We start from the raw sequence: 26,679 nt of genomic DNA on the forward strand, positions 1-26,679 counted from the left end.
TTGTCTCCTTGGGTAGGTTTATTCCTAAGTATTTTAATCTTTTTATAGCAATGGTAAATGGGAGTGTTTCCTTAATTTCTCTTTCAGATATTTCATCATTAGTGTATAGGAATGCAAGAGATTTCTGTGCATTAATTTTGTATGGTGCTACTTTACCAAATTCATTGATTAGCTCTGGTAGTTTTCTGGTAGCATCTTTAGGATTCTCTGTGTAGAGTATCATGTCATCTGCAAACAGTGACAGCTTTACTTCTTTTCCGATTTGCTTTCCTTTTATTTCTTTTTCTTCCCTGATTGCTACTGGTAAAACTTCCAAAACAATGTTTAATAGTAGTGGTAAGAATGGGCAGTCTTGACTTGTTCTTGATCTTAGTAGAGACGGTTCCAATTTTTCACCATGGAGGATGATGTTGGCTATGGGTTTGTCATATATGGCTTTTATTATGTTGAGGTAAGTTCCCACTATGCCTACTTTCTGGACGGTTTTTATCATAAATTGGTGTTGAATTTTCTTGAAAGCTTTTTCTGCATCTATTGAGGTGATCATATTGTTTTATTCTTCAGTTTGTTAATATGGTGTATCATGTTGATTGATTTGCATATATTGAAGAATCCTTGCCTTCCTGGTATAAACCCCACTTGATCATGGTGTATGATTCTTTTAATGTGCTGTTGGATTCTGCTTACCAGTATTTTGTTGAGGAATTTGGCATCTATGTTAATCAGTGATATTGACTTGCAGTTTTCTTTCTTTTTGACATCTTTGTCTGGTTGTGGTATCAGGGGGATGGTGGACTTGTAGAATTAGTTTGGGAGTGTTCCTCTCTCTGCTGTATTTTGGAAGAGTTTGAGAAGAATAGGTGTTAGCTCTTCTCTAAATGTTTGATAGAATTTACCTGTGAAGCCATCTGGTCTTGGGCTTTTGTTTGTTGGAAGATTTTTAATCACAGTTTCAATTTCACTGCTTGTGATCACTCTGTTTATATTTTCCATTTCTTCCTGGTTGAGTCTCCAAAGGTTGTGCTTTTGTAAGAATTTGTCCATTTCTTCCAGGTTGTCCATTTTATTGGCATAGAGTTGCTTGTAGCAATCTCTCATGATCCTTTGTATTTCTACAGTGTCAGTTGTTGCTTCTCCTTTTTCAATGCTAATTCTATTGATTTGAGTGTTCTCACTTTTTTTCTTGATGAGTCTGAACAATGGTTTATCAATATTGTTTATCTTCTCAAAGAACCAGCTTTTAGCTTTATTGATCTTTCCTATTGTTTCCTTCATTGTTTTTTTCATTTATTTCTGATCTGAACTTTATGATTTCTTTCCTTCTGCTAACTTTGGGGTTTTTTATTCTTCTTTCTCTAATTACTTTAGTTGTAAGTTTAGGTTGTTTATTTGAGTTGTTTCTTGTTTCTTAAAGTAGGATTGTATTACTATATATTTCCCCCTTAGAACTGCTTTTGCTGCATCCCATATGTTTTGTGTTGTCATGTTTTCGAAGTCATTTATTTCTAGGTATGTTTTTATTTCTTTAGTGATCTCTTGGTTATTAAGTAGTGTATTGTTTAGCCTCCATGTGTTTGTATTTTTAACAGATTTTTTCCTGTAATTAATATCCAGTCTCATAGTGTTGTGGTGAGAAAAGATACTTGATACGATTTCAATTTCTTTAAATTTATCAAGGCTTGATTTCTGATCCAGGGTATGATCTACCCTGGAGACTCTACTATGAGCACTTGAGAAGAAAATGTATTCTTTTGTTTTTGGATGGAATTTCCTGTAAATATCAATTAAGTTCCTCTTGTTTAACCTATCATTTAAGCTTGTGTTTTCTTATTTGTTTTCCTTTGGATGATCTGTCCATTGGTGAAAATGAGGTTGTTAAAGTCCAATACTATGTTTGTGTTACTGTCAATTCCCCCTTTTATGGCTTTTTACATTTGCCTTATGCACTGAGGTGCTCCTATGTTGGGTGCATAAGTATTTTCAATTGTTATATCTTCTCCTTGATCATTATGTAGTGTTCTTTTTTGTCTCTTGTAATAGTCTTTGTTTTAAAGTCTATTTTGTCTGACACAAGAATTGCTACTCCAGCTTTCTTTTGATTTCAATTTGCATGGAATATCTTTTTCCTTCCCCTCACTTTTAGTCTGTATGTCTCTGTAGGTCTGAAGTGGGTCTCTTGTAGACAGAATATATACGGGTCTTATTTTTGTATCCATTCAGCCTGTCTCTGTCTTTTGGGTGGAGGATTTAATCCATTTACATTTAATGTAATGATCAATATGTATGTTCATATTACCATATTCTTAATTGTTTGGGGTTTGTTATTGTAGGTCTTTTCTTCTCTTGTGTTTCCTGCCTAGGGAAGTTCCTTTAGCATTTGTTGTAAAGCTGTTTTTTTGGTGTTGAATTCTCTTAGCTTTTGCTTGTCTATAAAGATGTTAATTTCTCTGTCAAATCTGAATGAGGTCCTTGTTGGGTAGAGTAATCTTGGTTGTAGTTTATTCTCTTTCATCACTTTAAATATGTCCAGCAACTCCCTTCTGGTTTGCAGAATTTCTGCTGATAGTTCAGCTGTTATCCTTATTCAGCTGTTATCCTCATGTGGATTCCCTTGTATGTTTTTTGTCGTTTTTCCCTTGCTGCCTTTAATATATTTTCTTTGTATTCAGTTTTTGATAGTTTGATCAATATGTGTCTTGGCATGTTTCTCCTTGGATTCATCCGGTATAGGACTCTCTGCACTTCCTGGACTTGATTAACTATTTCCTTTCTCATATTAAGGAAGTTTTCAACTATAATCTCTTCAAATATTTTCTCAGTCCCTTTATTTTTCTCTTCTTCTCTAGGACCCCTATAATTCAATGTTGGTGCATTTAATTTTGTCCCAGAGATATCTTAGACTATCCTCAATTCTTTTCATTCTTTTCTCTTTATTCTGCTCTACAGTAGTTATTTCCACTCTTTTATCTTCCAGGTAACTTATCCGTTTTTCTGCCTCAGTTATTCTGCTGTTGACTCCTTCTAGTGTGTTTTTAATTTCCTTTATTGTGTTGTTCATCATTGTTTGTTTGCTCTTTAGTTCTTCTAGCTCCTTGTTAAAGGTTTCTTGTATTTTCTCCATTCTATTTCCACGATTTTGCATCATCTTTACTATCATTACTCTGAATTCTTTTTCAGGTAAACTGCCTATTTCCTCTGCATTTGTTTGGTCTGCTGGGTTTTTCCTTGCTCCTTCATCTGCTGTGTGTTTCTCTGTCTTCTCATTTTCCTTCACCTACTGTGTTTGGGGTCTCCTTTTCACAGGCTGCATGTTCTTAGTTCCTGTTGTTTTTGTTGTCTGCCCTCAGTGGCTAAGATTGGTTCAGTGTGTTATGTAGGCTTCCTGGTGGAGGGGACTAGTGCCTGTGTTCTGGTCGATGACGTTGGATCTTGTCTTTCTGGTGGTTTAGTCCGTGTCCGGTGTTGTGTTTGGGGTGTCTGTGACCTTATTGTGATTTTATGCAGCCTCTCTACTGATGGTTGTGGTTGTGTTCCTGTCTTGCTAGTTGTTTGGCAAAGGGTGTCCAGCATTGTAGCTTGCTGGTCATTGAGTAGAGGTGGGACTTCATGTTGAGCTGGAGACCTCTGGGAGATTTTCACCATTTAATATTATGTGGAGCTGGGAATTCTCCTGTGGACCAATGTCCCAAACTTGGCTTTCCCATCTCAGAGGCACAGGCCTGACATCTGGCTGCAGCATCGAGACCCTCTCATCCATATGGCTCAGAATAAATGGCAGAAAAAAGAAAGAAAGAAAGAAAGAAAGAAAGAAAGAAAGAAAGAAAGAAAGAAAGAAAGAAAGAAAGAAAGAAAGAAAGAAAGAAAGAAAATAAAATAGAAAAGTTATAAAAATAAAAAATAATTATTAAAAATTTAAAAATATGCTTACATAATAAAAAAAAAGAAAGAAAGAAGAGAGAAACCAAACCAAAAAAAACCCCAAAAAACAAAAAAACCCAAATCCACCAATGATAAGAAACGCTAAAAACTATACTAAGGAAAAAAACCAAAATAACTGGCAGAGAGAATGCCTAGGACATATGGTAAAAGCAAAGCTATATAGACAATCACTCACAGAAACATACACATACACACTCACAAAAAGAGAAGAAGGAAAAATATATATGTGTTGTTGCTACCGAAGTCCACTGTCTCATTTGGGGATGATTCATTGTCTATTTAGGTATTCCACAGATGCAGGGTACATCAAATTGATTGTGGAGATTTAATTCGCTGTTTCTGAGGCTGCTGGGAGAGATTTCCTTTTCTCTTCTTTGTTTGCACAGCTCCTGGAGTTCAGCTTTGGTTTTGGCCCCGCCTCTGCATGTAGGTCGCCTGAGGGCATCTGTTTCTTGCTCAGACAGAACAGGGTTAAAGCAGCAGCTGATTAGGGGGACTCTGGCTCACTCAGGCTGGTGGGAAGGAGAGGTTTGGAATGGGCGGTGAGCCTGTGGCGTCAGATGCTGGTGTGACATTGCACCAGCCTGAGGCGTGCCGTGTGTTCTCCCGGGGAAGTGGTCCCTCAATCACAGGACCCTGGCAGTGGCTGGCTGCACAGGCTCCTAGGAGAGGAAGTGTGGATAGTGATCTGTGCTTGCACCCAGGCTTCTTGGTGGCTGCAGCAGCACCCTTAACATCTCACGTCCGTCTCTGGAGTCCAAGCAGATAGCCATGGCTCGCGCTCATCCTTTGAGATCATTTAAACAGTGCTCTTAATCCCTTCTCCTTGCACATCATGGAACAAAGGGACAAGGAATAGTCTCTTGCCTCTTCGGCAGTTCCAGACCTGTTCCCGGACACACTCCCCACTAGCTGTGGTGCACTAGCCCCCTTCAGGCTGTGCTCACATAGCCAAACCCAGTCCTCTCCCTGCGGTCTGAACTCTGGAGCCAGAGCCTCAGCTCTTAGCCTCTACCCGCCCCAGCGGGTGAGCAGACAAGCCTATTGGGTTGGTGAGTGCTGGTCGGCACCGATCCTCCATGCGGGAATCTCTCTGCTTTGCCCTCTGCATCCCTGTTGCTGTGCTTTTCTCTGTGGCTCCAAAGCTTCCCCCCTCTGACACCTGCAGTCTCCGCCCGAGAAGGGGTTTCTTAGTGTGTGGAAACCTTTCCTCCTTCACAGCTCCCTTCCACTGGTGCAGGTCCCATCCCTATTCTTTTGTCTCTATTTTTTTCTTTTTTTTTTTTTTGCCCTACCCAGGTATTTGTGGAGTTTCTTCCCTTCTGGGAGATCTGAGGTCTTCTGCCAGCATTCAGTAGGTGTTCTGTAGGAGTTGTTCCACATGTAGATGTATTTCTGATGTATTTGTGGGGAGGAAGGTGATCTCCACCTCTTACTCTTCCACCATCTTGAAGCTTCTCTCCTTAATTGGCCAATTTTTAACCAAGAGTTTTTGTTTGCATACTTATTCATTAGTTGATTGATTTCAAGGGGTTTTATTTATTTGAATTTATACTTTTACTGAATCATTGGTCCATAGATTTATACTTTTTGGAAATTTAAGTTGTTTTATAACAAGATTATTATATTTTATAAAAGTTTCAAGAAGAATTAATAAACTCTTATCACCATATATAGCTCAGTTGATACTCTCCACTGTAACCTAATGTATAAGTTTAGCTACCACCATAGTTTAGAAAAGTTATCAAAAAAATCTTCAAACATATATTTTATAAGTTTGTGTATTATATCTATGGTCCCATGTAAATATAAAAATTCTAGGGAGACAAATATATAAATTGCATAAGTTTCTATGTGGTATATACACACATCTTTTATATACTGGTATATGTATATGTCTTCTGTTGTCCTGTAGAGTCTTCTACAATAATTGTGGTTTTATTTCCCTTTTTATTTGCTGTAATCTTTCTTTTATGTATGTACATATTATGTTATGTGGTACATAAAATTTCACTAAAACATCTTATTTTTTTATGTTGGTCTCCATTATCTAATGTTCTTTATATTTCTATACAACTTTTTTGCCTTAAATTAAAGCTCAAATTTGAATGAATATTATACAGGAAGATTTTTAGAGACGTTTTTTATGCAGTTTGTGTTGCATGACACCATTTTTGAGTGTCACACTTGCTCCCTACCCCACAGATATCTCCTCAAGAGAGAATTAAGACCATATTGCTTTTTGATGTACTTTAGTGTATCCTGTTTCTTTGGAATATGTAACAACAATGATATAGGTTATAAGATAAGGACACACAGGATTCAGCTTGTTCCCTTCAAATTCATCTCTCCCGAGAGAGTGTGAATTTTAAGAGAGGAAGAACCTCATCTGCTTTGTGCATAAGGCAGATCTTGTCTCTAGCTCTGTGCCTGACACATAATAGATACATAATAACTATTAAATGAATAAAGTGAGGCCAGAATTGTTTTTGAAAACTAGATAACTCAGCTTTTAATCCTTCAGTGGGTCATTGTGATGATCAGGATGGTATTTAACTCCTTAGTTTAGCATCTAGAGTGTCCATACTTCCTACTCATTTTAGGATGAAGCCCAAATCATTTTTATTATATGGAATTTAAGTCCTTTGCATAGTCTGACCCTTACATGCTACTTCATGTCATATGTTTCTACTTTCCTCCTCAATCCCTAGGCATTAATTACCTATCAACCTCCGGTTCCTTAAATATTTCATTCTTCCTCCAAACATAGAACTTTTGCAAATACTTTGTCTTCTGCAATCAAACACCCTGCCTCCATTCCCTCTACTCTCTTAATTTCTCTTAATCTTTTCTACTGCAGCTGAAATTTAACTTCCTCAGAGACTTGTTTCCTGATAATCCATGTTAGGTTTTGTTTCCCTGTTATACTATTAGTCCATTGACACACTGATTGTAGTTTGCAAATGTGTGTTTGAATTGATATTCAAATAATGTCTAGAACATAAACCTCCTTTAGGGAGAGTCTGTGTCCAAATATTTACTCATATTGTATCCCAGGAGCACAGCACGATAACTCATTTATGGTTAATACATATTTGTTAAATAAAGAGGTGAATAAGTGGGTGCTTGCTTAATTATCTTCTTTCTTCTGTAGCTTTTCCCACATATATCATTTCTTTATACATAACAAATTGGGTTCACCAAGCAGGTCATTTTATTTCACACCTGTGCTTAGAATGCTTTTTACTATCCTAATATAATGGTCTCTGCTATCTCAAGCCCACACACCTTTCATGTCAGTTATATTTTTGTGAGTATTATATAATTTAGACATCAGACCATTGTTTCTTGACTAAAAAGGCAGAATTTACTTAAGGCAGAATTTGCATCATTTCCAAAATGTGAATCTTCAAGGATTAGCTCTTAGGATTTTCCTTACTATTTCACAAAACTCTAGATTCTCTGTTGAAGATAGATTTCATAATTATTTATCTTGTGAATTTGAAGGTTTTGTCAGTCAATCAATGTAATGACTCCATTTTTGCCCCTTGGGTCAATTATCTCCACATTGATCACAGTGATTCATATAAACATGTTATTTTTCTCTTTCTGATTATTTTCCATTATACAAAACAAATTCCAAACCTCTTGGTACAGCATTTTGGTGCTACATTGTATAGCTTTTGAAAAATATTCAAGTCTTATTGCCTGCTAATTTATCACTTACAACATTTATCAAATGCATTTATATGGCAAATATTGGAGAAACTGCTATGTCTCAGAAAGTGTTCTAACAGTCTAGATAGAGCAGTGAATAAAATAGACAAAAAACTCTATGCTTAGGCAACTTACATACTAGTTGGGAGTGAGGGGCAAAAAAGGAGGGAAATATATAACATGCTAGAAGATAGCAAGTAATTTGGGAAAAAGTAAAATAAAACAAGGTAGAGAGAGAAGAAGAAGTACCAGGAAGGGTGGTGCAAGTTTGCTGTGGTCAAGAAAGAGCTCTCTGAAACAATGGAACAATGACCTGAATGAAGTAAGAGCTCCAGTTCTTCAGCTGACTAATTTATAATGATCCTTTAAGAATCAGTTCTTTTATCTTTGGCTAGAGTAAGACACAAATGAATGACACACACCTCATTCCTTTCATGACAACTTTGGGTTTGGTTTCCCAGCTATGTGTTTCTATAGCATTCTGTGTTTCTAACTCTCATATCACACACTTGGTAAAATAAAAATATTTCTGTATATGTCTGACAGCCTTCATTTACTAAAATGTTAATCTCTCAAGGAAAGAAACCATTAAAAATTTAACTTTATATACTGTGCCTAACAAATATGCTCAGTAAATATTTGTTGAATTGATTTGAAAATCAACTGGATTGAGATTTTTATAAACTAATCCATAATTATATTTTTATAGTGAAATCAGTCTTCTCTTGGCCTTAGTATCTCATTTGAAAAATGAGAGATATTGTAAGTCTTATGGACGTTTAGAAGGAAAAAGTGGTAAAATTCTGCCAGTAAATAAAATGATACTATTGTCTAGGATTACCCCCAAATTGCCTTTATGAAAAGTAAAACCTCTCCAAGGAAATCACTAGATACTTTGTTCATATTATTTTTTCTTTTATATTGAGTACAAAATTGGTTCTATTTCCAGTTTGGTGAGCCCAGCAGCAGTAAAAAATGAGTCAGCTAGCTTGAATTTTACTCACCAAACCTAAAGATGTTGATGGTTTATTTATTTATTAAAAATTCATACCTTTGGAGTCCTGCTTTCGGTAGAGCTGACTAGTTTCTATCAGAACTGTCCCTTTACCAGATAACAACCGTAAAATCTGGCAGGGAATAGGCAACCACCTAAATTCTGTGAAGTGTGAACAAAAGGGAGCTGATCAATAAGGGAGTTGACAAATAGAAAAAGGGAATAGGAAGGGTGAAGTTTCAGTTCCTATGTCTTTTAGCCTGAGGGTAACCTGCAATCAAAGCTACTCTGGCCATGAAACTTCAGCCCCAAAAGTTCAGGGCAACCAATGTTGCAGAAAAGAGAGAAGAGAATCCCAGAAAGGAAGTACCCAGAAAGGATAACACCAAATTCTTTGTATAAACTCTTTGAGTCTCTGCCCCCTGTGCTAGTCCTATGAGCAGTCTTCAGCTAAAGACAAAATTACCCAAGCAGATAAAAGCAAATAAGTCTGCTCCTGGATATGTCATAATCAAGCTGGTGAAAACAAAGCTAAAAGGAAAATCTTGAAATAAGCCATATAAGGATGAGATAGTTCCACATAGGGGGAATAATTTTTGAATGAATGCTGACTTTATCAAAAATATATAGTTCAGAAAGCATTGGAAAACATCATTAAAGTCTTGGAAGGGGTTTGTTATCAAACCATAGTTTCAGCCAAACAAATATATCCATTGACACTGAAAATGGAATAGATTAATTGTTATATAAAATGCAATGGAGAATTCATTTCCGTTGGATCAGCACTATAGGAAATTCTGAAGGAAGTTCTTCAGGCTGGAAATGAGGAGGATCAAAAATGGTGAATGTTTAGTAAGCATTGTTTCTTTCTTATTTATTTAAACTACATAGGATTGTTTGAAACAAAAAGGATTGTGTTTTCTTTTCTTGTTTATAATGTGTGTTAGTATAATAGAATCTAGTATTGTAAAAAGAATGAGAACAGTAGATGAAAGTCTATATTAATTAAAGGTTAACACATATTTAATTAATACAATATTAACTACAAAGAGACTGAAAAGTTAGGGATAAAAGACATCACCTCAGATCTGACAGACATTGAGAGAATAAAACAATGATACTGTGGATAATTTTATGCCAAAAATTTGACAATTAAGATAAAACGCATAGGTCCCTCACAACAAAAATTTGACATCCATCCATAGAAAAAAGTGTTTTTGAGGAAGCTGTGGTACAACATCATACACCAAGGGGCCTGGGAGGAATCTGGGCCACCCATGCATTGGGAAGCTGGCAGCCAGACTTTGGTCCTAGATGTGGACCCTGCAGTGGCTCATGAAGCAGCTCCAGCTTCTCTTGGCCACAGCACAGGAGCCCCTGGAAAACAGTGACACAGTCAATTGTCCACAGATGAAAGCCTTTGTAGAAGTCCAGGTTTCTAGAGGAAAAGTTCCAGCAGACCATTTGAGGAAAAGAAAGAATGAGTTTGGATGCTTTGGAGATAGTAAGAGGAACCATTTAACTTTACATGCATCACAACTCCTCCAAGAGGACACAGCTTAAGGTCAAGAGAGATCTTCCTCATCCTGTGAATTCTTCCTCAGGACAAAGAGAAAATGTGTGAGTGGGTTGGCTTCCCCATCTATACAGGATGCTGCCAAAGGGGCTCATTTTTCTCACCCCAATCCAGAATATCGAATAATGAGCTACATGACACAAGGGCAGGTGTATGCCTAGAAGATCTGAGAAGGCCTCAGATTCCTTACCAGTGCTGTAGGGAGTATTTCTCTCCTGAGGTCAGTCAGTAAAGACTGGAGGAGGTGGCTGATATTTCAAATATAATCAGCAATGCAACACTTCAAAACCATGAAATAATTCAAGGAAATTTGACACCAAAAGATCAAAATTTACCAATAACTAACCTCATAGAGTTAGAGATGTGCATTTTACCAGATAAACAATTCAAAAAAGCTATTTGAAGAAAACTCAATGTGCTACAACACACACACACACAGACACACACACACAAACACACACACACACAGACACACACACAGAAAGATAATTCAATGAGAACAGAAAAACTATACATGGTCAATATAAGTTTAACAGAAGTATAGAAATCATTTAAAAACTCAAATGGATATTCTGGAGCTGAAGATACAATGAATGAAATGAAAACTGCCATAGAGATCATCAATAGCCGACTTGATCAAGCAGAAGACAGAATCAGTGAGACTGAAGGCAGGAACTTGCAATTACTCTCCTTGAAGTGGACAAAGAAAAAAGAGTGAGGAAAGCTTACATGATCCATAAGATAACATTAAAAGAACCAATTTGTAAATTATTGGAATTTCAGAAGGAGAAGAGGAGAAAAAAAGGGAGAAGGGAGCAGACAACTTATTTAAAGAAATAATGGCTGAGAAGTTCCCAAATTTGGGGAGAGCTTTAGATATCAAATTTCATGAAGCTCACAGATCACCAAAGAAAGTCAATTTAAAGATACCCTTTTCAAGATATATCATAATTAAACTGTAAACGTTGTGGAGGTGATATAAGACAACTAACTACCATGCATTTTTGGCAAAACATAACATGGAGCAACCACTTTGGCTAAGGGATGTTTTGTTGTTGCTTGCTTTGTTTTTTTCTTTAATAAACTTGAACATACATCTACCAGATGATTCAGGAAACCTATATCTTTGTCCAGGAGTATTGAAAAATATGTTTACAAAAATATTTGTACAAGAATTTTCATAAAAAAGCTTCACTCATAACAGCCCAAAACTAGAACCAGCCCAAGTATGTATTAATAGGAAAATGACTTACACTATAGTATATTTGTATACTGGAAATCTAATTAGCAATAAAAAGGTACAAACCACTGATACATGTGGAAATAAGAATAAATCTCAAGTATTCAGCTGTCTTTAAGTTACCTTATCAAAATATGCATACTCTACTATTCCATTTTTATGAAATTTTAACAAAGAAAAGCTAAATTTTGGTGGGGAAAAATCAGAAATCTGATTATCTCCAGCTCTGCAGAGGAGAGGGGAAGGGAGCTCTAATTTACTTTGAATTATTTGTCTATTTCCATGGTATAAATACTACCACCATGCCCAATTTCACTTTTAACCTTCATACTCCATGTGTTCTAATTGAATCAGGTAATTTGCTTAGGCTCTCCCTAACCTTGAGTTTTTTGGTTGTTTCATTTTCCTTGCCTGTTCACAAACCATCTCTGCTAGTCAATGTTTATTGATCATCTACCATGTACTACTTTCAATGTCAGTCAACTGGAATGTCTCCCTCTGAGAAAAGTCACAAAAGGTAATGTTTCATTAATGTTTTTTATCAAGTTGAATAAAGTAACCAGGTTCTTCTATGTCCTACTTTGCACTTTCATGTACCACTTCTTAGGCAACTTTGCATTAGTTATAGGACAAGCCTTTTCTTTCCAAAACATCCACAATCCCCTGAAAGTTGGTTTTATGATTCTGAGATAAAAACAACCTATTTTTTTTTCTTATTTGAGTTAACCACAGAAGGCACTCAAAACATGTTAGTTGATTTGAATTAGTTTGATTTAAAAAATACATATGGAACATATGTTGTGTGCAGGGTTAGATACAAGGTCTGCAAGGAAGTTTGAACCATGTCGGCACTGAAGCTTATAATGAAGTACAGGGGAAAGGGAATTCTAAAAATAATTTAAAATATAAGGTAGCATATGCTTTGCTCCAAATGAATGGTATAAACAATAAGTACTAAAGACTTATGATGGCCAGGATTTGAAACATCTGTGATTGATTTTTTTTTAACAACTTTGACTTAACTCAACTGGACTGAAAAAAAATGTTTTTTTCTAATTCAGAACAGCTGTCTATAGTTAAGTCACATAGTAGGAATGCCCTGGACTCAGTGATGAAGCCATATTAAAATAACACTTGCAGACCGCAGAAGGAGCGAGAAAGGCAAGCCGAACCTGCACGCCTCTTACCCCCCTGCACGCCTCTTCTGCCCCAGACCCAGAAGGGAGATGTGGCTGGGGCTTCGCCAGCCTCACTAGGTCTGCCATTTTCAATTTTCAGAGTCTGTTGACTGTAATCTTGCTGCTTCTATGTACCTGTGCTTATATCCGATCCTTGGCACTCAGCCTCCTGGACAGAAATAAAACTGGGCCGTTGGGTATATTTTGGAAGTGTGTCAGAATTGGTGAATGGAACAGTCCTTATGTTGTGGTATGCTGTGTTGTGGTGGCCTTCAGCATCCTCTTCATACAGTAGCTTGGAAAAATGCCAGAATTCAGTTGCCATCAGATTTAAATATGAAAAAAATAAAGGACTTATCTGCAGAAAATAATGGAAAGAATGGTTAACACTTTTATCTCTGAACATTGAATGAGATAAATTTTCAGCTGTTTTTCCCTATTTTAGTTATTGGACCAATTTCTATATAAATAATTAGGATATAACCATTTAATACTCAGAGTTTAAATATGTCTGTAACAATCAACCTCAGTACTGTCACTACAATATTACATTCTGCATATGTCATTCTGTTGTGTCAGATACCAGTATTTAGTGAGGTATCTTTAAGGCACATAGGCGAAAACAAAATTGGTAAATTAAGTTCCTTTCACTGTGATTTGGAAACGATAAATCTTTATAGAATGAGACTTTTTTTGGACTACCTTTTTTATTGAAAAAGAAAAAATATTCAATTCGCGTTGGTAAGGATTGCATTCATATTTAATAATGCTTGCTTTTCCTCTGGCCACAACATTTTGAGCATTAACCAGAGTACCCCTACTCCTAGCAAACTGTAGTTTATTACAGGTGTTTAAACTATTTAAAACAAGCCTATGCAGTTCTTAAGGAGGAAGATAAATGAGAAGTGACTTAAGAGTGCTATTGAGAAAATGTTCCTATTTAACATAAGAGAATTCAGAATAAAAATAAACAAATAAAAATAAAATAACACTTGCAAGAATTGTTTTTATCATTTTTCACAATAAGAAACAGTTTATGGAGAAGTGTGTGGAAGAAGAGAGATATGAGGGAGGAAAAAGAAAACATAAGGAAGAGAGTGATGAAGAGGGAACATTGACATGAAATCTAACATCCTTTAGAAGCTTGATAGGATTATAATTCTGTGATAGAATAGTAATCTAGTGCTTTGGAATACTGTCTCAATTGAAAGACAATAAGAAAAATTTCCTGTTGCTGAAAGTATATGAAAAACCAAAAATAAAGCAAAGTGAAAAACACTCATCCTAGATTACACCCCAGAAATGTAGGGAAATATTTTTCTACAAGTTTCTATGGGTAATTTTTACAATCATTTAAAAATTTCAAAATTTGCAAATCAGAAAACCAGGAGATTTTAGAATTATGATGTTTTTTCTAGTGAATGATTATAGTAACACTAGATATACAATTTATTCGTGGAAAAAAAGGATTCAAACTCAGTTTTTTTAATTTTGAAGTTATAAGAGGGAAGAGATTCCCATATTTTTCACAAGTACTATTTCATGTGAGAACAGTCAGATCAAAGTTATAAAGCCAGAGATCCAATCTTTCTGGCCCTCAAATTAAAAAAAATCAGGTTTATATATTGATCATTTTTAGTTTTCGTATATATATATATATATATATATATATATATATATATATATATATATATATCCTATAAGACACAGCAGGATGTGGATGGCAGTGTTGGCCTTGGCAGCATGTAGATCTTGTTCAAAATAATCCTCTATCACCTCTTATCTTCTTTTCACCTTCATTTCCTTATCTATAAATTCTTTTACTATGAGTTAAATATACCATGTCAAGTGTCATGTGTATTTAATAACGGCAATTATGAATAACAAGGTGTCAATGCCTTTTCATTTTGGCATGAAGTCACAACCCAAACTCCTCTTCCAAGCTTTCATTTAACTTCCATATTAACGAAATTTTAAGTTAATTTATATTGAGAATATATGATCTGAAGACCAATAGAATATACCTCTAAATAATGGACACAAAATAGAATAATTCCTTTATATATCTTCTTATGATGACTATAGTATTGCTTTGTAATGATTTGGTTATCTAAAAATTAACTCTTACCCTAGTTAACTAAAGAATACATACATATATATATATATATGAAAACATATAGATATATGCACATATATCTGACAACATGCAATATTATCCCAGCTTTGCCAAAGTACCAGAGGAATATTGTTCTTTAAGAAATAAGAAGCTTTATATTTGTCTTTTTTCAGTTCTCCCTGATTAAAAATTACCTTCTCACCAATCTACAACACTAACTGCATTAAGACTTGCAAATTAAAATTTTATTTATTTTGTCCTCACCATATCTGAATAGCTTTAACAGTCAAATTTATTTTAAACTATGAATTGCATTCTTTTAATATCATACATTTTTACCATTAGCAGGTATATATGGATATCTCTAAAACACAGAAGTATGTTAGCTAATTGAAGGACAGTCTAGCATATTATTTTAGTATTATCAAGCACTATCAAAAAATTTTATTAAGCTTTGTCATTGGTTACTTTTAAACAGGTTACTGAAACACTGAGCTATTGGAAAAATGGACTGCAATTATTCTCCCCACTTTTAGTGCCCTCTACCTTGAAGAAATTATTTCACAAATATCCCAAAACACTCTGATATTTAGTTAGAAAAGCAAATGTGTATATGGAAGAGAAAGAGGCAGTAAGTTATAAACATAGTAAAAATTGCATTTCCCAACAATTAGAAACTAAAGCCTATAAATAAATAACGAAATAAAGAAACAGAAAGTTTAACCACATCAACTGACTTTTACTCAATATCTCAAGTACTGAAAATAAATCTTTATCTGATAAATTTTCCACTGAGCTATTGCATAGCATCTTAGAGAATTAACTTCTTAGAAAAAAGTGAACTATCCATTTGGAAACCAAATTTAGATTGGTCTAGGTATTTTTGCTTTTTGTTTTAATACTTAGAAAAGTACAAGATTAGTATAATTGTGATCAAACTATTTTTATTCCAAAGAACTTCACAAAAGCTGTGAAATCTTAAGTTTAACCTTCAGGTTGACTGATTATGTAAAGTCAGGATCCCCCATGAAGAAAATCATGGAGAGCTCCTGAACTTTCCTGTATATCTGACAACTCAGGAACCCTTGATTCTCCAAAATACACTAGAAAAGAATGAATATAAAGGTTTCACATTCCTAAAGGTAAGATTGCTAATTAAGTTCTCAATTTGAGATAAGGAGATTACTTCCTACTGGGATGATAAGGTCATTTCCTACTGAGTGAAATCTCCTATAGAATAAACAGATGAATATAACTGATTCCAAGGTATTTTGGTAACATGATATTTCTATAAAAAAGGTTTTATCAACCCTATTTAATTGCTATTTCAACTCTTTTTTTGTTCAAGAATCTTAAAAATCACCATTTAAATTACAAAAAAAATCAAAATGCTTAGTTTTCTCAGGATGTTGGATTTGTCATGATAAAGCACACACGTGTTTTGCATTAGAACCCTGTCACTGCATTACAGCTGGGGCAGATTTTATGTAGACAAAGTTAAGGATTACTGGTTCACCTTAAGCTGTATTAAGTTTCCTCTTTTTCTCTAGACAAGGTTTCTCTTCCAAGATAGGATTTAGAGAAGGTAGGATTATGGTTTTCTAGGCTGTGGGATTAGCAGCTAACACAAGAAGAAACAGACGATTTTGCACAAAGTACAGAATGCAGTATTCCTGGGGATGAATATACTTGTGGAGAATTACATGAATATTTGGTGCTGACTTGTTGAGCTCTTAGAAAGCTGAATTTACGGTCTTAGCACAAGAGTCTTGTACTAAGAGTCTTGTGTCTATACTCTGTCTTAGTGCATTTCAAATAAGAAAATAAATATTGGGGTCAGGAAGCATTTTAGGAGCTGATTAGGATGTAACATGTATACGATGTACAATGTGGTAAAAAGCACATTGAGTACAAAAAGGTGAAGAAAGGAAGAGCAAACACTTTTCCCCTGGTGACTCATCTATAATCAATGATCAGGTATATGCCAATTTCTTGACAAAATTATAAAGCAAAAATTAACCCTATATGTTTCACATTTTCATTAGGTCTAGGATAAATAAGCTTGGTATAGCATTTACTCTAAAAGTTCTTTGCTGCATGAATTTGGGGATGTGATTTTCATTCCAAACCTTTGATCTATCATGTGCACTCTAGGAATAATGACTACCTGATAGGGCTGTTGTAAGAGTTAAATTAATAACTATAAACACAAAAGTTAGCCTATGCCAGTCTATAGTAGGCTGCAAATAAATTCTGCCCCTGCCTCCATTATCTTGATTATGTCTGTGAACACAAATGCATATAGAATGATTCTCCTTATGTATATAAATGGTAGAATTTGGGGGAGGGTGGAATTGGCTAATAGGTGTTTTTAAATATTACATAAACTTTATAAATTTAGAAAATGTTAAAAAGAGAAAAATACCTAAAATTAAGATGAATTCCTTCTTAGCTGCTGTGAAAATACACAGAAAATACAATAATTCTGAAGAAGGCTAGGTGCCCACTCTCCTCAACTCTTGCAGGCTATAAAAGATTGGAAAGGAAAATCATATTATATGTTTCTTAATAAAAAGAGCACAGGGACTTCTGGTTCCACCCCAACATGTAAAGAGTTTGGATGTTTTCACTCCCATTTTTACAAGAAAAAGCTGGAGACAATGAAAGTCAACAGATTTTGCTGGAGTCATCAGATAACTTAATACTCTAAGGCACCACTCAAAACTCTGGAGACACAGGCTAATAGAGTCACACTGAGCTCTGCTTATTTGGAAGAGAAGCTGTGGAAGCCAGGAACTGGTAGTAACACTTAAAAGGTAATTTGGATGGGTTGCTGGGGGCTCATTGTAGACTAGGTTAAGCATGAGAAACTCCTGGGGGTTGCAATCTTGGGGGGAGGGCACATTTTCATGGGCTTTATCTCAAAAACACCCACCAGGTTCTCACGGTCAAAAGTCTAGAAAGATCCACTCCTGATTTTAGCAAGGGGAGGAAAAAAGTAACCATTCTGAAATGTGCCCTGAGTGTTGGTTATTACAAAGGCCTACTCTCAGTGGAAGATTTTATGACAGCCTTTTCCCACCTGGGGAAAGTATATTTCTTCAACTTTTTTTTTTTTGCATCTCTATACAGAGTGTTATTAGAAGGGCTCTTGCCATGTAGCTTCCTCTTCTGGGCAACAGAATCAAAGCCCCATCTGTTTCTTGATGAATGTTGTCAGTTTCAATGTCAATATTAGTAGTAGGGATACTGGTCACACTTCCTATGTCATGGCTGTCGCCTTCTGAGTGCATGTCTTGTTTTTTATTCATTTTCAGCCTGTTGGGGTTCAGTTTGTGTGTGTTTTGTTTTCATTTTTTTCCCCAGCCACCATATTCTCGGAACTGTGCCATGTTATAAAACATGGGGACTATGGGTCTTCGGTTAAGAATAGTGGGCAATGGGGATTGAGGGTCGAGGAAGCTGGGATACTCACTGAGCACCACAGGATATGGAAAATATCCTCTATCTCAATCAATAGAATCCTCTATTGATTCTCCTCTATCTTTCCTGCTGCAACTAAGGGGAAGATGGTGAGCTAAAAAAAAAACAAACAAAACATCTGTGGATTTCACAGCTCAGGATATGGGTTCATTAAATGACTAAGATTTAATCATTAAATTACAGAATGCTTTTCCTCCCCTACAACTTACCAACACACCAATAGGACTCTAGTATATCAGTATATTACAACTGAAATATCTGAAAGACAGACTCTATCTGAGGAGGATTTCTTAGAGAAGCCCAAAGGCAACAAGAGAGAACAAAACAGAACACTAGAGGAATTGTAAGCCTCTGGAAACTAGCCATGGCAAACATTAAACACAAACCAACTCCTTACTGGATTAAAAGATATTTATAATAAAGGTCTTTTTACCTCAGTTCCTATTATCTAATATAGTATATCCACCTTTCAACAAGAAGTCAGTTACAGAAAGCTAGGTGGAAATCCCAAAATATTAGAGATTAAATAATACACTTGTAAGTAACACATTGGCCAATATAAAAGTTTCAAGAAAAAATATAAATAATTTGAAACTAAATGAAAATGAATATATAATTTTCAATGTTTGTGAGATATAGTGAAATAAGAGCTTAGAGGGCCATTTTCTATTATTTAATGCATGTAATAGAAAAGGGGAAAGATCTAAAAGTCAATAATATAAGTTTTAATATTAGAAAACTAGAAAAGCAAATTAAATCCAAAGTAAGAAGAGGAAAAGCAATAATAAAAATTCAGGAAAAAAATCAATGGAATTGAAAAGTTGGAATTCTATGGGCCAAAACAAAACAGAAAACTGGTTCTTTGGAAAAAATAATAAATTGATAAAACTTTAGTCAATCTAACCAAGAAAAAAGAGAGATATTACAAATTACCAATATCATACATGAAAAAAGGCGGTAATCAAGGCCTCAAAACCATGACCAAAAATCTCTGTGTAATCTTTTAGGCCCAAGCATAGGCACTTATGCAAAGGCTTAGCTGGCAGGTCTCATGGTGGAAAGGTGTCCTTACCACACAGACATGGTGTACTGCCAGTGCATTGCAGTCTCAGAAGGGAATTGCAGTCTCAGAAGGGAATTGTAGTCAAGGACTCAGACTGCCCTGGCTGTCGTATTCTAATGTGTATTTGTGTCCCAGCTCAAGTGGTTCAATTCCAAGGTCACATTTTCAAACGCCTTCAGGTGAAGACTTTCTCAGGTGTGTCTACTGAAATGCACTCCCCCCACCCGGCTGCCAAGACATTCTTCCTTCTTCACTCTGACTCAGTATTCAGTACTTTTTTTCATTCTAAGCCTCCCCCCTGCCCCTCTCTCCCAGTTCCCTTGGCCCATAAAACTACAGGAGACTTTTTTAGGTGCTCCATTGACATCGAGGCAATTCCCACATGTGCATTGATCCACCTGATCCTTAACTAGCACCATTCCAAGGGAAAAATTGGAAGGGGGAATGGGGAAGAGTTGGTGCTTTCTTGGGTTTGACCTCTTTAAAAAAAAAGAAAAATTATTGAAGTAGAGTTGGTTTATAATTTTGAGTTAGTTTCAGGTGTCCAGCAAAGTGAATCAGTTATACATACACATATATCCACTCTTTATAAGATTACTTTCTCCTATAGGCCACTACAGAGTATTGAGTAGAGTTCCCTGTTGTATACAGTTGGTCCTTATTAGTTATCTATTTTATATATAGTAGTGTATATATGTCAACCACAATCTTCCAATTTATCCCTCCCCCCTTTACCCCTGGTAACCATAAAATTGTTTTCTATATCTGTAACTCTATTTCTGTTTTGTAGATAAGTTCATATGTACCCCTTTTTAAGATTCCACACATAAGAGATATCATACAATAACCTCTTGCCTAAACTATCACAGTCAGTGACTAAAGGCTTGACTTTTACTTTCTTTTTTGGCTTGTTGTCTTAACTGAGCACTCTGACCCTTGACAGATCAGTTCTTCCAAGCCGGCTCAGTTCCTGACAGTCATAGCTAGTGAAAACATGAACATTAAAAGGGTAATAAGGCATGCTATGAACCACTCTATGCCCACAAATTTGATAACTTAGGTGAAATGGACCAATTCCTAGAAGGACAAAATCTACTAAAACTCACCAAGGAGAAATAATCTGAATAGGTCTAATTTTTTTAAAGATATTGACTAATTAGTAAACTTCCATAAAAGAAAATACTTGTGGTTTCACTGGTGAATTCCACCACACATTTAAGTAAGATATGGTACCAATTCTCCTTAATCTTTTCCAGAAAATATAGGCACAGGAGACATTTCCTACTTCATTTTCCGAGGCAAGGTTTACCCTAATATTAAAGCCAGATAAACACATTGTATATGGAAAATCTACAGACTAAAACCATTAAAAACATTACAAGAAAAGAAAGCTGTAAACCAATAAATCTTATGAATGTAGACTCAAAAATCCTCTGCAAAATATTAGCAAATAGAAGTCAGCAGTGTACACTTGAGATGATGTGATGAGGATAGCACTTTACCCCTGTGGTCTTCCTCCTCAAAAGTCACAACAGCAGTATGATGAGAAAAACATCAGCTAAATCCTGACTTAGTGACCTGATACCAACTGTATGGCCATTATTCCTCAAAACCATCAGAGTTACCAAAATCAAAGTAAATCTGAGTAACTGTCACATCCAAAAGAAACCTAAAGTTTCAAGGCTTCTTATGGTCTACCTTCTTAAGTCCCAAAATTTCACTTCCACCACGTTTTACTGGTCAAACCATTCATTAAGACCAGTCCAGATTCAAAAGGAAAGCCATTAAAAACTCTTGCTCTGTGAAAGACCCTTTTAAACATTTGAAGTGACAAGTTACTTACTGGGGGAAAATATTTACAAAGTACATAACTGACAACAGACTAGTATCTAGATACATAAAGAACTCTCACAACTCATTAGTTAAAAAAAATTCAATTAGAAAACAATCAAAAGGCATAAATCTTTTCGTGGTTACCAGAGGTGGGGTGGGGGAGGGGGAATTGAATGAAGGCATTCAAAGGGTGCTACAAACTTCCAGGTATAAGATGAATAAGAACTAAAGATATAATGTGCAACATAAAAATATAATTAACACTGCTGGATGTTTTACATGAAAGGTGTTGAGTAAATCCTGAGTTCTCATTACAAGGAAAAATATTTCTTTTCTATTTATTTAATTTTGTATCTATATGAGGATGGATGTTCACTAAACTTATTGTGATAATCATGTCATGATGTATGTAAGTGAAAACATTATGCTGTATACCAAACTTATACAGTGCTGTCAATTATATCTCAGTAAAATTGCAAGAAAACAAAAAGAAAACATAAAACAAAGAAGCTACACAGATGGCAAGTAAGCATATAAAAAAACATTCAACATTATTAGCCATTAGGGAAACATAAATTAAAACTATAATGAGATATCACTACAACACCTTTTAGAATGACTAGATCAAAAAATGGTGTCACAGGCTTCCCTGGTGGCGCAGTGGTTGAGAGTCCGCCTGCCGATGCAGGGGACGCAGGTTTGTGCCCTGGTCCGGGAGGATCCCACATGCCACGGAGCGGCTGGGCCTGTGGGCCATGGCCGCTGAGCCTGCGTATCCAGAGCCTGTGCTCTGCAGCGGGAGAGGCCACAACAGTGAGAGGCCCGCAAAAAAAAAAGAAAAGAAAAGAAAAAAAAAACGAAATGGTGTCACCACCCACATGCTGGCAAGGATGCAGAGGAGTCAGATCATTCATACATTGCTGGTGGGAATGTAAAATGGAACAATCACTCTGGAAACATTTTGGCAGTTTCTTTAAAAACTAAACATCCGAGTACCAAATGATCCGAAATTGCACCCCTTGGCATTTATCACAGAGAAGTGAAAAGTTAGGTTCACACAAAAATCTGCACATGAATATTTGCAGAGCTTCATTCATAATAGCCAAAACCTGGAAACCACATAGACATCCTGCAACAGGTGAATGGTTAAATAAATTGTGGTGCATATGTACGATGGAATACTACTTAGTAATAAAAAGAAAAAGAAACAAATTATTAAGACCTGTAATAACTTGGATGAATCTCTAGAGAATTACACTGAGTAAATAAAAGCCAATGCAAAAAACTTACATCCCATTTCTATGAAATTTTTGAAATGACAAGTAGGCATGGCTGTAAAATGGAAACATGAGAGATCCCTATAGGGATGCCAATATTCTGTATTTTTACTGTGTCAGTGTCAGTGCCCTAGATGTGCTATTATAGTATAGTTTTGCAGGTTGTTGCCACTGAGTGAAACTGGGTAAAGAGTGTATGGGCTCTCTCTGTATTTGTTCTATTTTCCCTAGCTTTGCTGAGATATAATTAACAAATAAAAACTGCACATTCTAAAGTGTACAATGCAATGATTTGATATACCTATATATTGTGAAATGACTACCACAAAGTTAAATAACACATCTGTCACCTCATATAGCTACTGTGTGTGTGTGTTTGTATGTGTGTGTGTTTGTGGTGAGAACACTTAAAATCTACTCTCAGTAAATTTCAAGTACACAATACAGTATTATTTATAGTTATTATGCTGCACATTAGATCCCCAGAACTTATACATCTTATAGCTGCCTATAAATTTACAATGATCTGGATTCAACAAGGTTTCTAAACTAAAGGTTATTAACAACCAATAGAACTTATTACTTATTTCCTGAATCCCATAGCCTTATTGTTCCTTCTCCTCACTTTCAGTGATAGGCCACTCAAGACCCTTCTTTCTCTACAAGCATGTAGATGGCACTGATGGTTTATTGGTGGTTGTAGGTGCCTCTCTGCCTTCCAGAGCAGGTTAAAGAAGAATGTTCTGAAACACATTTTTCCGATATTTGATGGGTAAAATGAATGCTGAAATACCTGACACAATTTACATTCCACCCTGTACTTCTCCAGAGACAGCTGACCGGACACCTAGAATGGCTTCCTGATCCAAGGGCAGCTATTCTTTTTCATGGCCTACAGTCCAGGATGAGAATTTTGCATGGAAAAAAATAATCTGGTAAATCTAATTCTGATTCTAAACACTCTGCATTAGGAAACATACAGCAAATGATGTATTTAACAATGGGTACTGAAAATATAAGGTCATGATTCAGAGAAATATCCCTTGTGTAGTACATTTCAAATACTTATTAGTGTTTCAATAACAGAATACAACTCATTTAACACGATACTTTAGTCTCTGCCAAGACTCCTCCCTTATCTCCCTCCACTCTTTTCTATGTCACTGGTCATCTTTAATTTCTTTGAATATGCCCAATTAGTTCCTGTTTCTGGAACTTTGCAAATTCTGCCACTTTAATGGTTTCCTTGGTGGACCAAGACCTCTTGAGTATCACTTCATAATACTCTGGGAGACGTCTCTCATTGCAGCCCTAGATTTGAGGAATAGCTGCACGAAGATTTAACACCCTTCAAGATGATAGTGATGCAACTCAACTTGCATCATTTACTTTCTGCCCTGGGCTTTTCCAATATGGTGGTGAGGGAAACAGGTAGGTGGGAACCTGCTTGGCATAAACACAAGTACAACTAGGAAGTGATGGTAGTTAAAAATGTCTGAGTAAACCCTTGACAAATGGGGAAAGGAAGCTGATGAATCGATGGGTCTTCCTATGATATCTGAGATGGAATATTATAAAAGGTATCTTCTACACTTCTCAGAAGTTTCTAGCAAAATTGAACCTAAATGCTCATGGCAGAGACCAATTTCTCATTCTTTTATGATTCTCCCTGGTCCTTCAAAACTCTTGATCCTTGTAATAATCTCCCACAATCTCCAGTTTTGAGAAGAACCCAAATTAATGCAATTAAGTAACTCTTACTGTTGCTTTCAATCTCAGCTTAAAGGTAAATTTCATCAGAGAAACCAATCTGACTTCTCCCTCAAAATTCAAACTAAATTTTTCCATAGGAGTCTTTCACAGTATACCCTTTACTTTAGAGCTGAGGTATTTATCTAAAATTTTAATGACACTTTATTTTTAAAAATATCTGTTGGATTATGATATCCATGAGGGCAAAAAACATGCCCATTTGTCTATTGTATCCCCAACCTTACATTATCTTATGTGCATATAGGATTCAATACATATACACAATGAACAAATAAGCTATATCCAACAGAAAGTATGACAGAATGGAAATTATAGAGAAGATATTTATACCTGAAAAATTCAAAAATAATCTACAATGTTCTCAAAATAAAATGTTTAATTGAATAAAAATACATTTTATAAAAGGTTAAAAAGCACAGGACATATTTTATAAAGCAATACACAACAATTATGTTCAAGAATTTTATTTTAGAAATATTGAAAGTGGCAAGGAAGTATAAAATATCTGAAACAAGAAACCTAAATTGGGAAAGATGATTCATATCCATATTCCTTTGTGTATGAACATGAATGAATAGTTACAGCTAAATGAGAAATCCAAAGTAGGAGGAGATTTACTGTGTTAACTTTATTAACACAAGATAGAGCCATGTCTTAAGATGCTTAAACACAAATATGAAATAATGAGAAATAAAGAAATACTAAGGAATGTCTTGAAATTAATAAGGGAATAAAGAAATCAATAAAGGAGAAAATATACAGTGATGCATGTCAATTATTTCTCGGACAGTTGGAAAAAAAAGAGTATGAAAGATTTAAAAACAAATTAAATGAGAAAATAGGTACTGGTAAACTGCAGTATTGTATTAGAAATAAAAAAATGGTGAGGTATTTATTTATAGTGTAGATTAAAACAAAAAAGATAAGAAAAATTGGAGCATGTTCCCAAGTAAATTAATGTTCAGTGTTCCCAAAGGATTGTGTTTATATGCAACCTAAAAGCAAATATCACAGAAATTTTTAAAAATCCAATATGGATGAAAAATGATTTGTAAAAACTAATCAAGTATATGAACATCTCAGATATGAAGTATAAAATATTGGTAATGTGGAATTGCAAGAAAGAGACAAAGGGCACAGTGGTGAGAGCAGAGTACAAGGGAAAGCCAAAGTGAGAAATGAATGAAAAATATCACAGGAGGTCAAAATATTATAGAAAATGTGTTTCAAGCATAAAAAGGACCAGAGGTCACTCTGAAGAAGCCTACAGAGTAAAAATGATAAGAATAAATTATTGACCAATAAACTAGATATTGCTAAAATATTAAATTAATTCCTTGCTTCCTTGTCTCAGTTTTCACAAAGAAAATAAGGGACAAATACTAAGAACAGACATTAATTTCCCTTGGGAGAGAAAAGAAATATTACAGGAAATTGTGATCATGCCAGAACAGGTAATCAAAAATAATGGTTGAAACCACACACATAAATAATATAAAACTATTCAATAGTCAATAGCCAGGTATGTCTCACTCTTTTTATTGAGGAAATCCTGAAGAAAAAGTAACAAAAAAAGCAAGAGGAAAAATGAAGGATAGAGTTCCTCTGCAGTCAGCCTTTTTCTAAAACCTAGTATTTAAGGGATACAACCCACCTATTTTTTTTAATAGGAAAGATAAGAGATCAGTATAAGAAGCTACTTTCTCTTCTGAAACCCTCAATTCTACTCACATATCAAATCAGTCACAAGCAGTTATATAACTATGTATTATGCTACTTACAAATACATACGCCTGAATTTGGCATTATGCAGTCGGGGAAGGTTGCAGAGGTTGGCGGGGGTCAGGGGGGGAGACATGGCCAAGTATTTAATTCTAAACAAGTAAATCTATGTTTATTACATGATAAATAAAATAAATAGGATCTTTCTTTCAAAAGTATAAAATAGCAAAATAAGAAAAGATTAAAATTGTTTATTTACTGCCTTTAAATGCAGTGTACAAAACAAGGAAATATGCATGACTTCACTTCACAAACTAAGAATAGAGGTGAACTTCACTTCTACTTCACTTAAGGCATGACTCCAAAAGTAATTTTGAAGCCAAGAGAAGACGGATGTGATGGTAGAGTATGAGGATGAAATGTAACCTGGATGCTGGGATTTGTAATGAGAGATGAAAATTTCTCTCCCTATCAAAACACAGAAATAAGTAATATTTGTGTTCAATTATATAAGAACTTGATCTCTGTACCCCACGGATACCTGGGTTCAAGATGAATTCAAGATAATTTTATATATTAATTCATTCATTAACTCACTCACTACCTAACTCAACGAATAAATATATGACCCACAGTGTATAACTAACTTGCCAATCTAGTGGGCACAAGGACAAATAAGTAACAATCTCTATCTTTAAAAAGCTTATGCTTTTGGAGAGATTCATACTTGAAAGAAATATGGAATAATTGGTTATAGAAGGTATGATA

General features: G+C 35.3%; 1 pseudogene; it reads left to right on the forward strand.

Annotated features, from left to right (window-relative positions):
• Window positions 1–397: 397 nt before the first annotated feature.
• On the forward strand, window positions 398–12,939 carry LOC138842792 (protein kish-A pseudogene; annotated as a pseudogene).
• The last annotated feature ends 13,740 nt before the right edge of the window (window positions 12,940–26,679 follow it).

The sequence above is a fragment of the Globicephala melas genome, chromosome 8 (genome assembly GCF_963455315.2).
Source record: "Globicephala melas chromosome 8, mGloMel1.2, whole genome shotgun sequence".
Taxonomy (NCBI): domain Eukaryota; kingdom Metazoa; phylum Chordata; class Mammalia; order Artiodactyla; family Delphinidae; genus Globicephala; species Globicephala melas.